This window comes from Triticum dicoccoides, chromosome 7B (genome assembly GCF_002162155.2).
Source record: "Triticum dicoccoides isolate Atlit2015 ecotype Zavitan chromosome 7B, WEW_v2.0, whole genome shotgun sequence".
Lineage (NCBI taxonomy): Eukaryota > Viridiplantae > Streptophyta > Magnoliopsida > Poales > Poaceae > Triticum > Triticum dicoccoides.
Genome location: NC_041393.1, coordinates 608724950 through 608736953, shown reverse-complemented (window position 1 = coordinate 608736953; position 12004 = coordinate 608724950).

Sequence of the window (12004 nt, the reverse complement as noted above, 5' to 3'; positions counted from 1 at the left end):
ATCCGGATCTAGTTGGTAATCAAGTTCGTGCAAATGAATGAATGACAATTATCGATGCTTGGGCCCAACTATAGTATGAAGTCTTGTCAGTTTTTTTGTCTTACAAAGACTAATGCTACGAAGAAGATATCTCTAAGATTTTTTTTTTGGTAATTCCTAGTTGTGGGAGTTAGTAACATTTGGATCATGGATCAAACGCAATGTGCCTATAATGATTATGAGTATTGATATGTGTTTCTACGAAAAAGCATCACAACTCATATTTGGCGCGTAGCTCGCTGTATAGCGACCTCCTTTTTTTGTTTCTTCTTTCGTTTTTTCCATTTTCCATTTTATTTAATATTTTTTCCTTTCCCTTTCTATTTTTATTTTCTTTTTCATTTTTGCTTTTTCTTGGAATATTTTCTGAATTGTGGACATTACCTTGAAATTTTTAACATTTTTCAAATACAGGAACATTTTTCACATAATCGCAAACATTTTTTTAATCATGAACTTTTTAAAAAAATCGAACATCTTCTATGTACAAATTGGTGATTTGTTTTCAAATTGTGAACATTTTTCTGTAACTCGTGAACATTTTTTGAATCAGTGAACATTTTTTGAATCTTTGAACATTTCTACATTTTGGGAATTTTTAAATTCATGATTTCTTTGTTTTGACGGATATTTTTTTGAAATGCATGTAATTTTTTATATTGATAAACTTTTGAAATTTGGGAACTTTTTTTAAAATTAATAAACTTGTTTTGAATTTTGTGTTTTTTTAAATTCATGGAGATTTTTTCAAATTCACAAAAATTTCTTAAGTACCCAAATATTTATTCAAAATCTTGAACATCTTTTGATTTCCCAAACATTTTTTAAAAATCATGAACATTTTCTGAATCCACAAACATGTAGTTATTTCTGAACATTTTACAAAATCATAAAGATTATTAGAATTCACGATCATATTATGATTTTTCAAAATTCACAATTTTTTCAAAAAGCATGACTAGGGTTTGCTTATCGAGAAGGTTAGGGTAAACTGTCCCAAACCCAAGGTGCAAATACGATTAACTAAAGGCGAGTGTCGGGCTGTCGGAACAAGAAGGGAACGCTGGAACAAGGTAGACACCTGTGACTTGCTGCTCCTGCTATGGTATACCTTGTCAACTGGATGGACATAGTTGACTTGTACCCTCCATGGACACCTATTTCTTGCTGCTCCTGCTATTGGTAATCAAGTTTGTGCAAATGAATGAATGACAATATCGGTACTCGAGTCCAACTGTAGTCTGAAGTCTTGTCAGATTTTCGTCTTACAAAGACTAATGCTACGAAGAAGATATGTCTAAGATTTTTTTTTTGTAATTCTTAGTTGTGGGAGTTAGTAATTTTTTGTGATCATGGATCCAAAGTAGTATACCTATAATGATTGTGAGTATTGATATGTGTTTCTATAAGAAACATCACAACTCATATTTGGCATTTTTCTCTTTGTTTGTTTGTTTTTTTCTTTTTTCCGTTTTCCATTTTCTTTTCTCTTTTTTCCTTTCCCCTTTTTTTTCATTGAATATTTTTTCAATTTGCAGACATTATTTAGACATCATAAACATTTTTTAAATATATGAAAATTTTCATAATTTTGCAAATATTATTTTGAAATTATGAACAATTCTTAATTTTGCAAACATTCTTTTGCAGATTCTTTAATTTTTTAAAAAAATTGTGAACTTTTTTTGAATTGTAAAACTTTTTAAAAAATCTACGAATAATTTTCTAAAATTTGGGATTTTTCGAAAATTCACGAATATTTTTTTAAATGCGTGAAAATTTTTAAATCAGCAAAAAATAAATAATCGATGAACTTTTTGAAATTCAAAATCATATTTTGAATTTTGTGATTTTTTTAAAACCAATGAATATTTTTTGAATTCAGGAATATTTTTTCAAGCTCATGAACATGTTATGGATATACAAATTTTTTTTTGAAATCTAGATAATGTTTTGATTTCTCAGACATTTTTAAAGAAATCTTGAACATTCTTTTTGATCCATGAACATTTTATTATTTCTGAACATTTTTCAAAATCATAAAATAAATTGAATACACGAACATTTTATAATTTCGCGAACAATTTTTTTTAAAGCATGACAAGGGGTCGCTTACTGAAAAGGTTAGGGTAAATTGTCCCAAACCCAAAGTAGTAAAGGTGGGAACAAGAAGGGAACGCCGGGACGAGATAGGCACTTGTGACTTGCTGCTCCTGCTATGGGGCGGAGACAGTGGGTGCGAGCAGGGGCTAGACACCACCCATCTATCAGCCCCCCCCCACCTAATAACAATAAAATGCATATAGTGTATGTAGCAGTATATATGCAAGCGCTAATTACCATGGATAGCTAATCAAATTAGTAGTAATAAGGCCCAAAATCGATTCTTATTTGTGCTCTCTACGTACCGAAGACCAAAACAGCCCATGCCCCACGTTTTTAGTAGACACGCAGATCAATCCAGACCCGATGGAGCCAAGAAGACTTAGTAGCAAAGGACAGGAGGCGATTGCTTGTGTTGCTCTGCTTCCTCTGCCTCGCGTGATGTTCCCTGGTGCAGTGTTGGCGTCGCCGACGATAGGGGAGAAGCAATGGCATGCCGGGTCGACCACTGCTTGCTAGCGCTGCAATGGTCGGGCACCATCTGCTACCAGACCAACCATCGATGTCGGTCGGTGCCCACTCGCTTCCCTTCCTCCCTTACTCACGCATTGTCCCCTCCCAGAGAATTTCCTCTCTTTCGGCTTTCTCCCTTTGCGTGAGTTCTGTAGATCGAACCCTCTCAACTGGTTCACAACCGGTAAGCACACCATCCTTCGTGTATTTTGTGATGATAATGAAATCGCAGCCACGAATATGTCATGCCATTACTCCACTACTTGTCCTGAAACGCTTTCAATCTCTTGAGTTATGTTTCGAGTTCGGAACCAAAGTTCACAACCAAATCACATGAAGATACACACAAGAAAAAAAGTTTGCATGTTTGATACCGGGAATTTAGATAGCATGCAATTCATTTTCTGTTATTGGCGTCCGACAGATGGCCTTTTGCCACAACAGCTACGGCCTACGGTGGATGGTGACCATCGTGCTGCAGACCAAAGGTACATCTCTCAGAAAAATGCAGACCAAAGGTACAGTAGCAGCAGAAGAAATGCATACAGTTGTGTTGTTCCTGATGCGTGTCAGGCAGTCGAATAGCTCACCAGTGCTCAGCCGTGTTGCAGCCACTCATGGAATGTGTGGCTACCACAAATGTAACACCCCTAGTGTCATGCTACAGTAACCTCACCCTAATGTGCCATGTCATCATGTTTATTAAGCCTTTTTGCCACTTGATAAAAATCAAAGTCATTTCCAAATTTAAATCGCAAGTCAAATTTTAGTTCTTCAAACTGTCCAACAAAAATGTTCATTAGGTTGCAAATATTCATTAGCTAATTTTCTTGCATTAACAAACATTTTTGTAAATATTTCAAAAGCCCCTGGATATGAAAGCAGTACCCGAACCAGCCCCATTTAAGTCATTTTCACTTAATCAAAATACAAACAACTTCAAATCACTCCCAAAGTTTTTATGGCAGTGAGCTATGTTAATACTAACTATTGAGACCAGCCACACATTTTACAAAAGTGATTTATTGTTAAAAGAAAGTGCAAACAGGAAATAAGATAGAGAGCAGAAAGAAAGAGGAAATACCTAAAGCCTACTCTGCTACTTAGGCCCAATTGAACTACAGTTGAGGCCCAGCCCAGCCCCTCCTTATCCCCTTCCTCTGTTCATTGAGCACAGGCGTGGCGGCGATCCACCGGCACCATAGCCGGCATGGTGCACGCGTTGGGCATCCACTACCTCCCCGCTGTCTATAAAGACCACCCCGACGCCCTGGACGAACCCTAGTTATCCTTCCCCTTTCCCCCGCGCCGTTTTCTTCCTCTCCCGCACACGCCCGAGCTCCACCCGCCATGTCCATCGTCGTCCTCGTGTCCATCGTCCACCTCATCGGCTGAGGCCTCTGCAGGATCTGTGTCTGCTTCTCTACATCGACTCCGAGGAGCAGCTCGAGCAGGAGATTGCCACAACGCAGGGATCGATGTCGTCTTCTACCTCCGGCCACCGCGGCTCCATCGACGAATTCGTCACCTCCACTGCATCCCTGACTTCCTCGAGCTCCTCTTCCGACTCGCGGTGAGCTGCGCTACGTTTCCCCTTCGTAAACGCTCTCGATCCATAGCCATAGTCCCATCGTCGTCTTTGTTTTGCTCCGGCCAAAACGCGTCGCCGCTGTGGTGCTCCCCGCCGTGGCTACCGGCCGTGCCGGGGCCATCTAGGCACACTGTAGTGCTCCCGTGCCCATGTAGATGCTGACTAGCCTCTAGGTTCGCTCGATCTTGTGCTATAGTGCTGCGCCTGATCAAACCCATGCTCGTCGTCACAACGCCCAGTGCTTCGCGCTCGCGATCCCCTGACCGAGCCCAGCCCCGCGTCCGCCGAACCCCGGTTCCCACTGTGCCCGTGGCCGCGCGCCCCGGCCCCCGCCCTTGCTGGCGCCCCGCTCACTGCCGCTGCTTCTGTTGCTCTACTCCCGCTGCTACGTTGCTCTGTCGCTGCTGTCTACTGCTGTTGCCGCCGCCCCAGGCCACGCCCCGGCCGCGCCCGCGCACCTCCTCCCGCGCGCTGCTGCTCGCTGCTTCGGCTAGTGTAGCCGGCCACCCCTGCTGAACTCCCGTTGCGGCCGCTGCGTTCTGTTGTGCCGTGTTCTGCTGCTGGTGCTGCATATGGCTGCTAGCTGTTGCTGTGCAGGCCACTACGTTGCTGCTTTGCTTGCTGCTTAGCTGTAGCTACTGCCGGCACTGCTACTGCTCAACCCTGCTGCTGCGTTGCTATGCTACTGCGCCACTATGCTGCTGCATTCGGCTGTCCATAGCAAGGCCATGGACGGGTGTGCCTGTGTGTGTGCGTGAGTTTGTGTGGTTTAGTTATAGTAGGATTAGTTTAATACTCCCTCCGTCCCTAAAAACATGTCGCAATGGTTATTTTGCAATTTACTCCTCGGCCTTTTCCCGACCAAACCCGAAGTCCCTATCTTCCTCCCTCTCTGACCGACACTCTGCTCTCTTCCTCCTTCCTCTCCGACCGGCCGGCGCCGCCGGCGCTGCTCCCCTCCGCGCAGCTCCACGCTGCCTGTGCCTCCTCTCCCTCCCTCGCGGTTCCTTCCCTCCCCAGCGCCGACGCCCTCTCCCTTACGCGCATCACCAGCGCTCTCTTCCTCTCGCATGTCCAGTGAAAATGCGATTTTCCCCCTCCGGCACTTCGGTCTGCAGCGGCCGTGCTCAATCTGCGGTGGCGACCACCAAGACAGCGCGATGGAGCTGCTTCTGCCGGTCGCCTGCACGGGGCTGCTACTGCCGGTCGTCATGTGAGGAGCACATCTCCTGCAGCAACGGCTACCTGGCCACGCAACAGCAGCGGCGAGATGGTGGCGGCAAGGGGGCGGTGAGCTCCTGCGTTCGCTCTAGGACTCCACCGCCAAGGCGGCGAGCTCCTCCGTCCGCTCTAGGACTCCACAGCGAAGGCGGCACGCCCTTGCATCTGGGAGGTGCTCGAGCTCGTCAAAGGTGCCCCTTCCCTTCCCCCTCTGGATCCGATTTGATGGTGAATTGCAGGTCCAAGTCATTGTCTTTGATCAAGATTACAGATTTCTGATAATTATACTGAATCTTTAAGTGTACTGTCAACTGAATGTATTGGCAGAGTTCATATTTAGAATGAATGTTTACTACTCCTGTCAATAGCATACTGAATATTTAGACAATTTAATCTTGAAGTATAGACTGAATGTTTAGACAGAGTTCTTATTCATGTCTAATTGTATTGACAAAGTTCAATGTACTCCTGCCAATAGAATCAAAACTGATTTATTACCTTTCCATATGAACTTTATTGAAAAAATCAACTAAATTCAGTCACCATTCTGGATTTTGGCAGTACTCTACAAACTGCTTCAAAATTAGTCCACACAAACAAGTGCATTTTTCTAGACCTGCTTGTAAATTATTCTAGTTTGAAACTGAGATCTGCCTATACTGTCATAATTTCCAGTTTGTATAATTAGAGTATTGAAGATGTGTATTTTCCATTTAGATAGGAGTAGGTTTGCTCAACAACAATCAGTAAGATTGAGATCTTCTTGCAATCTTTGTTTACAACAGCACAAAGAGATTACTAGTGAACTTTTACACACAAGCATGAATTTGTGTACTGTGACTATCTACCTAGCTACTGTTTTGAATCTCCTATGTACTGCTTCTTCCTTCTCCAAGATTATGACATGACAAGTTCTTAACAGTTCAATTTATCAATAGCTCCATCTTAGAAATTTAATTAGTGCATTTGTAAAATGGCAAAGATTATGACATGACAAATGCCTAACATGTTCAGTAAACTAAAGTGAACATCTTTCTCCAAGTAATTCAACTCCAGATAGATTAGAGATGGATTATTGATGGAATATAATTCAACTACAAATAGTCTTGTACTCCAGATGTACTATTGGGTAGAGTACATGTAAGGAGACAGAACTTCCAGATGTATAGGTTAGCACGTTTTTTTAGAAGTGTCACAAGGGCTAGAGCTCTCAAGAAATACTCTTGTAATCATTTGGACTAGGTTAGATCATTTGCAAGAAGAGGAGTACACTACAGTAGCTCTCCTCTTCTTGCAAGTCCTACACTGAACCAATATGTGTGTGTGCAGTTATAAACTCACTAACAGTAACAAGTTACTCCATGACATCAAGTTTAGAAATTTAATTAGTTCATTTCTAAAACGGCCAACATTATGGCACAGATAATTAAGTAAGTTAGCACAAATTGCAAAGTAAGTTAGCACAAATTCAGTTTTAATCCAAATTACTCAAATTAATCCAAATATTTTAAATTAATTCAAATAACTAAAATTAATCCAAATCAATTCAAACAGTTCAAATTCCAAATAACCCAAATTCCAATAAATTCGAACAAGGACTTTATATACAAGGATTAGACAAGGCATACACAAGGGCATGACATAAGGGCATCTTTGTCCCCTCTTGACACAAGATTACACAAGACATACACAAGGAGCACCTGACTACATGACATAAGGGCCTCTTTGTCCCCTCTTGACTACATTCTTTTCCTTTCTCTGGCCACTTCTTCCCTTGCCTTCCCTTTACTTTTCTTTATTTTCCCTTCTATTGCTACTTCTTCCCTTCCCTTTACTTTTCTTTCTTTTCCCTTCTCTAGCTAATTCTTTGCTTTCATTTTTTTTCCTATTGCAATTTCCATTTCTTCTATAATGGCCCTAGTATCAACAACTACCTGATTGTCGCAATATACACTGATTATTTCCATTCCAGTATTCTGATAGCGATCCTTGTGCAAGTGGGGCAACTTATATTGATTTCCTCCTTTGTCTTTCATAACTTCAAACATAACTGCTTCTAATGTGATAAAGCTTATGTGCAACTTGTCGGGATCGTAGTTCTCGAATTCCTCTGCCACACCCTGTACCAGTTCCTGGATGTTTGTAGGTGACCTGCAGTCGATTAGAGACTGGAGAGAGTTATGGAAGCAGAGGTCCAAACAATTTAACTCAGGGCTATTTGGGGGGCTGTTGTAGCAATCGGATGTCAAGATCAGTTTGTTCCACAGCTTCTCAAAAAGCTACATTATTAGGAAGGATATGAGGCTTTGCGTTATCCTATTGGATGAATATTGTTGCTCCCTCATCATCGTCAGACCACTTATCGTGAATTGCCGGGATAACCTTATTGATTAGATCATCTCTGCACACAGGCCTAGTTACTTTCACTGATGTCAACACTTTTGTTCCCTTTGTTCTGTTCTGACTTGTTCACTTCGCCTCAATCTCTTCGACGATGCCCAAATGCCGATCTTACCATCGAATGTTAGCTCCCCCTCATTGTTATATCGAGGCCTGGAAATAGCTATTAGGAACATTACCTTCCCAATGCTGTGAGTGTTTGACACGATGCGCTTTGGTTTAGGTTCTCCTGGAAGTACATAGTAACTATTCTTCACTCTCGTCATGTCAAACCACTTTTCATCGATGTGAACCATATTCGTCATTGGTTTCAACATAACCCGAGAAGTTGAGATCGAATTGTCATCGACCATGGACATACAAAATTTCACTCTCGCAAGCTTGTTCTCTAACTTGAGGTGAGGCTTCATGATGCTTGTGATGCGGTTGAGCTCATTCAACTGGAACCTCTTATGTAGGGTCGATCGGGCCACACCTAAAGACCGTGCCAGAGATCGAATTGTCCTTCTTTTATTCAGTGGGATTGTTGAGGTCCTCTCTAGGTCCAGCTCCTTTCTCTTTCGACCAGATCTTCCTGGCTTCTTGCTTGAGACATCTACTTATTTGCCATCGGCAATTTTCTTTTTGGCTTCTTCCTAGATTCTTTCAATAGATCGTACACTTATGTCCAACAGGTTTGAGACTAGCAACTTGTCGTCTGGTTGAACAGACCCATCTCCGAGCTCGATTACCAGCAAAGTGAAGTAAACACCATGCCTCTCCTTATCTGACAATTCTCTTCTCTTCTCTTGAAGTATCCAATTCATAACTTCATCTTCTTCCTCTTGAGCTTCATCCTCTTTCCCATCATCTTTTGGAGGCATCCAATTCATAGCTTCATCATCTTCCTCTTGAGGCATCAAGTTCAAATCCATAGTTCCATTCTCTGCCACTTGAGGTTCCTCCTGTTCAAGGATCCAACTCAAATTAATACCTTCATCGTCTTCCTCTTGAGGCATCAAGTTCAAATCAATAGTTTCATGTTCTTCCTTTTGAGGCATCAAGTTCAAATCCATAGTTATGTTTCCTGCCATCAATTACAAAAGATGAGTACACCATGGTACCATAACAAGAATACAAACACACAAAATGAGTATCCAAGTCAAACAAGAAATAGGTGCCATGGCACCATTTCTAGTTTGGTTGCCACAGTAGCCAAACAAGAAATGCAGCCATGGCAGCCAAACACTTTGCTCTAATCATAACCATAAGCCATTTTTGTAGCAGTGCCACATGATCAGCAGTACACAAACTTTCATTACTAAAATTTCAAAAACCTAACAATGGAGTTTGTGACCTGCATTAGATTATTAGACATCTTTCATGTGTCATGTTTTGGACAGTTCTATTAGAGTTTTGCTTTGATTCATGCTATTTAACTTACATTCCTTTTTTAAAAGAAAAGCTTACATTCCTTGATATAGCTTGATAAGCCAACTTCATAAAATAGATCTAACATTCATACATGTCGGGGAAAATCCTACTAGCACTTTATGAAATGGCATAGTAAATGTACAATGGAAATTGCAGGCAAAAGAAGGTTCTCTTATCAACTCTTTCTAAAAAAGAAGGTTCTCTTATATAGCTTTAAATAAGACAAAATATATGATCGTCTGATCTCTAGATAGAAACCTGGTTATGGTTAGTCCGGGTGTGTGGAAGGGGAGCATGCAAAATACACAATTCTTGAAGTTGATTATCTAATGCCGGTTTTACCAAAGATGTTGACTATCATCAATTCCCATCTTCTGTTAGGCACATGTTTGCGTCATGGCGCCGAGTAGTCTGTTTGGTTTGGATCTACAACTACAACTAGGCCGAATAGGAATTTTGGTAGTTGGTTGTCGATCCTAACACCAAGTTGCTTTCTATTGTTCAGGTTTGGAGACTAATGAATCCTAAAAACTGTGAGGTTTTGGTTTGCCATGTCCCCATAATAGAGCAAGATGAAGATAAAGAGCTTTATAAATTCCCATTGAGTGACTGAATTATACTCTGATCATAATTGACACTTGACTGACTGAATTATACTCTGACCATAACTGACACTTGACAGTTTACACTCCATTGACTGACTGAATTATATTGTGATCATAATTGACACTTGACTGACTGAATTATACTCTCATCATGATTGACACATGACTGACCGAATTATACTCTGATCATAATTGACACTTGACAGTTTACACTCCATTGGCTGACTGAATTATACTCTAATCATAATTGACACTTGACAATTTACACTCCACATCCACTCCATACCTTTCCCTGGAGTACAGTTTACACTTGACAGTGTTTGTTCAGATCATAATTTCTCTGCTGATATCTACTAATTTTTTTCAGTTAACACTAATCATATTCAGTTAACATTGTTCTTCCTGACGAACAGGAGCAGAGCAGCAACTCCTTACAGTACACTGATCATATTCAGCACAGGGAGCAGAGGAGAAACTCCTTACGGTACCTACTTCCTCCTGACGAGCAGGAGCTCTGGCGGCAGCACGGGCAGACGATCAGTAGTAGTACTAGTAGACGGGCAGAAGCTGTATGGGCAGAGGAGCTCAATCGGCGGTAGGGGAGAAGGAGCCGCACGGGCGCGCGGGCAGAGGAGAAGGAGCTGCACGGGCTCACGCGGGTGATTGAGGAGGACATGCGGGAGACCGAGGTGGCAGCGCGCGAGCTCCTGGTCCACCGGATCATGGAGGCAATTTCCGGCGACGCTCGTAGGGGATCGCAGCCGGGAGGAATTCTGGCGGCGCACATGCGGGAGCTCGAGGAGGATGCGCTGGAGCTTGAGGAGGATGCGCTGGAGCTCGAGGTGGACGCCCACGAGCTCGAGGAGGACATGGCCGTAGGTCCCGACGACGCCCGCAGGTAATCAAGGTGGGAGGGGATCGCGGCGACGCAGGTCTGAGCGGGGGAGGCGGCGGAGCACTTCCCGATGGGCGGTGATGACAACGACGGCGGTAGCTGGGCGGTGCCGGCCCCTACCGACGACGGAGGAAGACGACAGGGGGCGGCGGGGCTTCTTTCAGACGATTTTAAAACTACAAGGGCTTTTTTGCAAAATCACCCATGAACTGTGCCTGCGACATGTTTTTCGGGATGGAGGGAGTAATAAATTAGTATACTAACAAATTCCAAGTGGCCCACCACCTCCACTTTTGACCAGTCAAGTTCACTTGGTCAATTCGGATTAGAAATTAATTACAAATTTCAGAATATTGTTAAAACTTTGAAAAATCATAGAAATTAAACCGTAACTCGGATGAAAAAGTTTTCTACATGAAAGTTGCTCAGAAAGACGAGGCAAATTCGAACATGTGGTCCGTTTATCTGCCACACGTCCCTAGCATAGCAAACATCGAACCTTTCCTGTCCGGTTCGTTTGTCCGAAAATGCCAAACTTCAGGAAAACTTTCCCGGATGTTATCCCCTTCGCCGGTATCGTGTAGCCCTGCGTTAGAACACCCCTAGCACCGCGTTTCGTCATTTCATGCTTAGTGTTTCATTTGAGTGCTTTGTATTTACTGTTTCTTCCCCCTCTTCTTCTCCGGTAGACCCCGACACTGCTATCGATGCCCCTGTGATCGACTACATCGACGACGACCCTTCTTCCCTTTCAGCGGAGCTTCGCGGCAAGCCCCCTCCTTTGATCATTCCGATATCGCCCATTCCATTCTCTCATACTTGCATGAGATTTTGCTACTGTAATTGTTTGCTCCTATTCTGATGCATAGCCTGCTTTTGTATCTGCTGTTGTACCTTACCTGCTTATCCTAAACTGCTTATTATAGGTTGGTTAGTGATCCATCAGTGACCCCCACCTTGTCCTTGTTGCCCCTGATTCATCATCAAAGACCCGATCAATGGGATCGAAGACCAGGCCCCGGCACCGCACATCACTTTCCCCTTAGTTGCTTGACACTACCGGGTTACTATCAAGTGCCGACGGTGAGACCTCATCAGCACTTCTGATGTTAACCCTGTAGTGTAGCTATTCGATCGTGGTCATCGAGGGTGATTTCCTCCTTAACCATTTCTGATATGGCTCTGTCGTGCAACCCCTAAGTGTGAACCTCGAGGGTGGTTCCT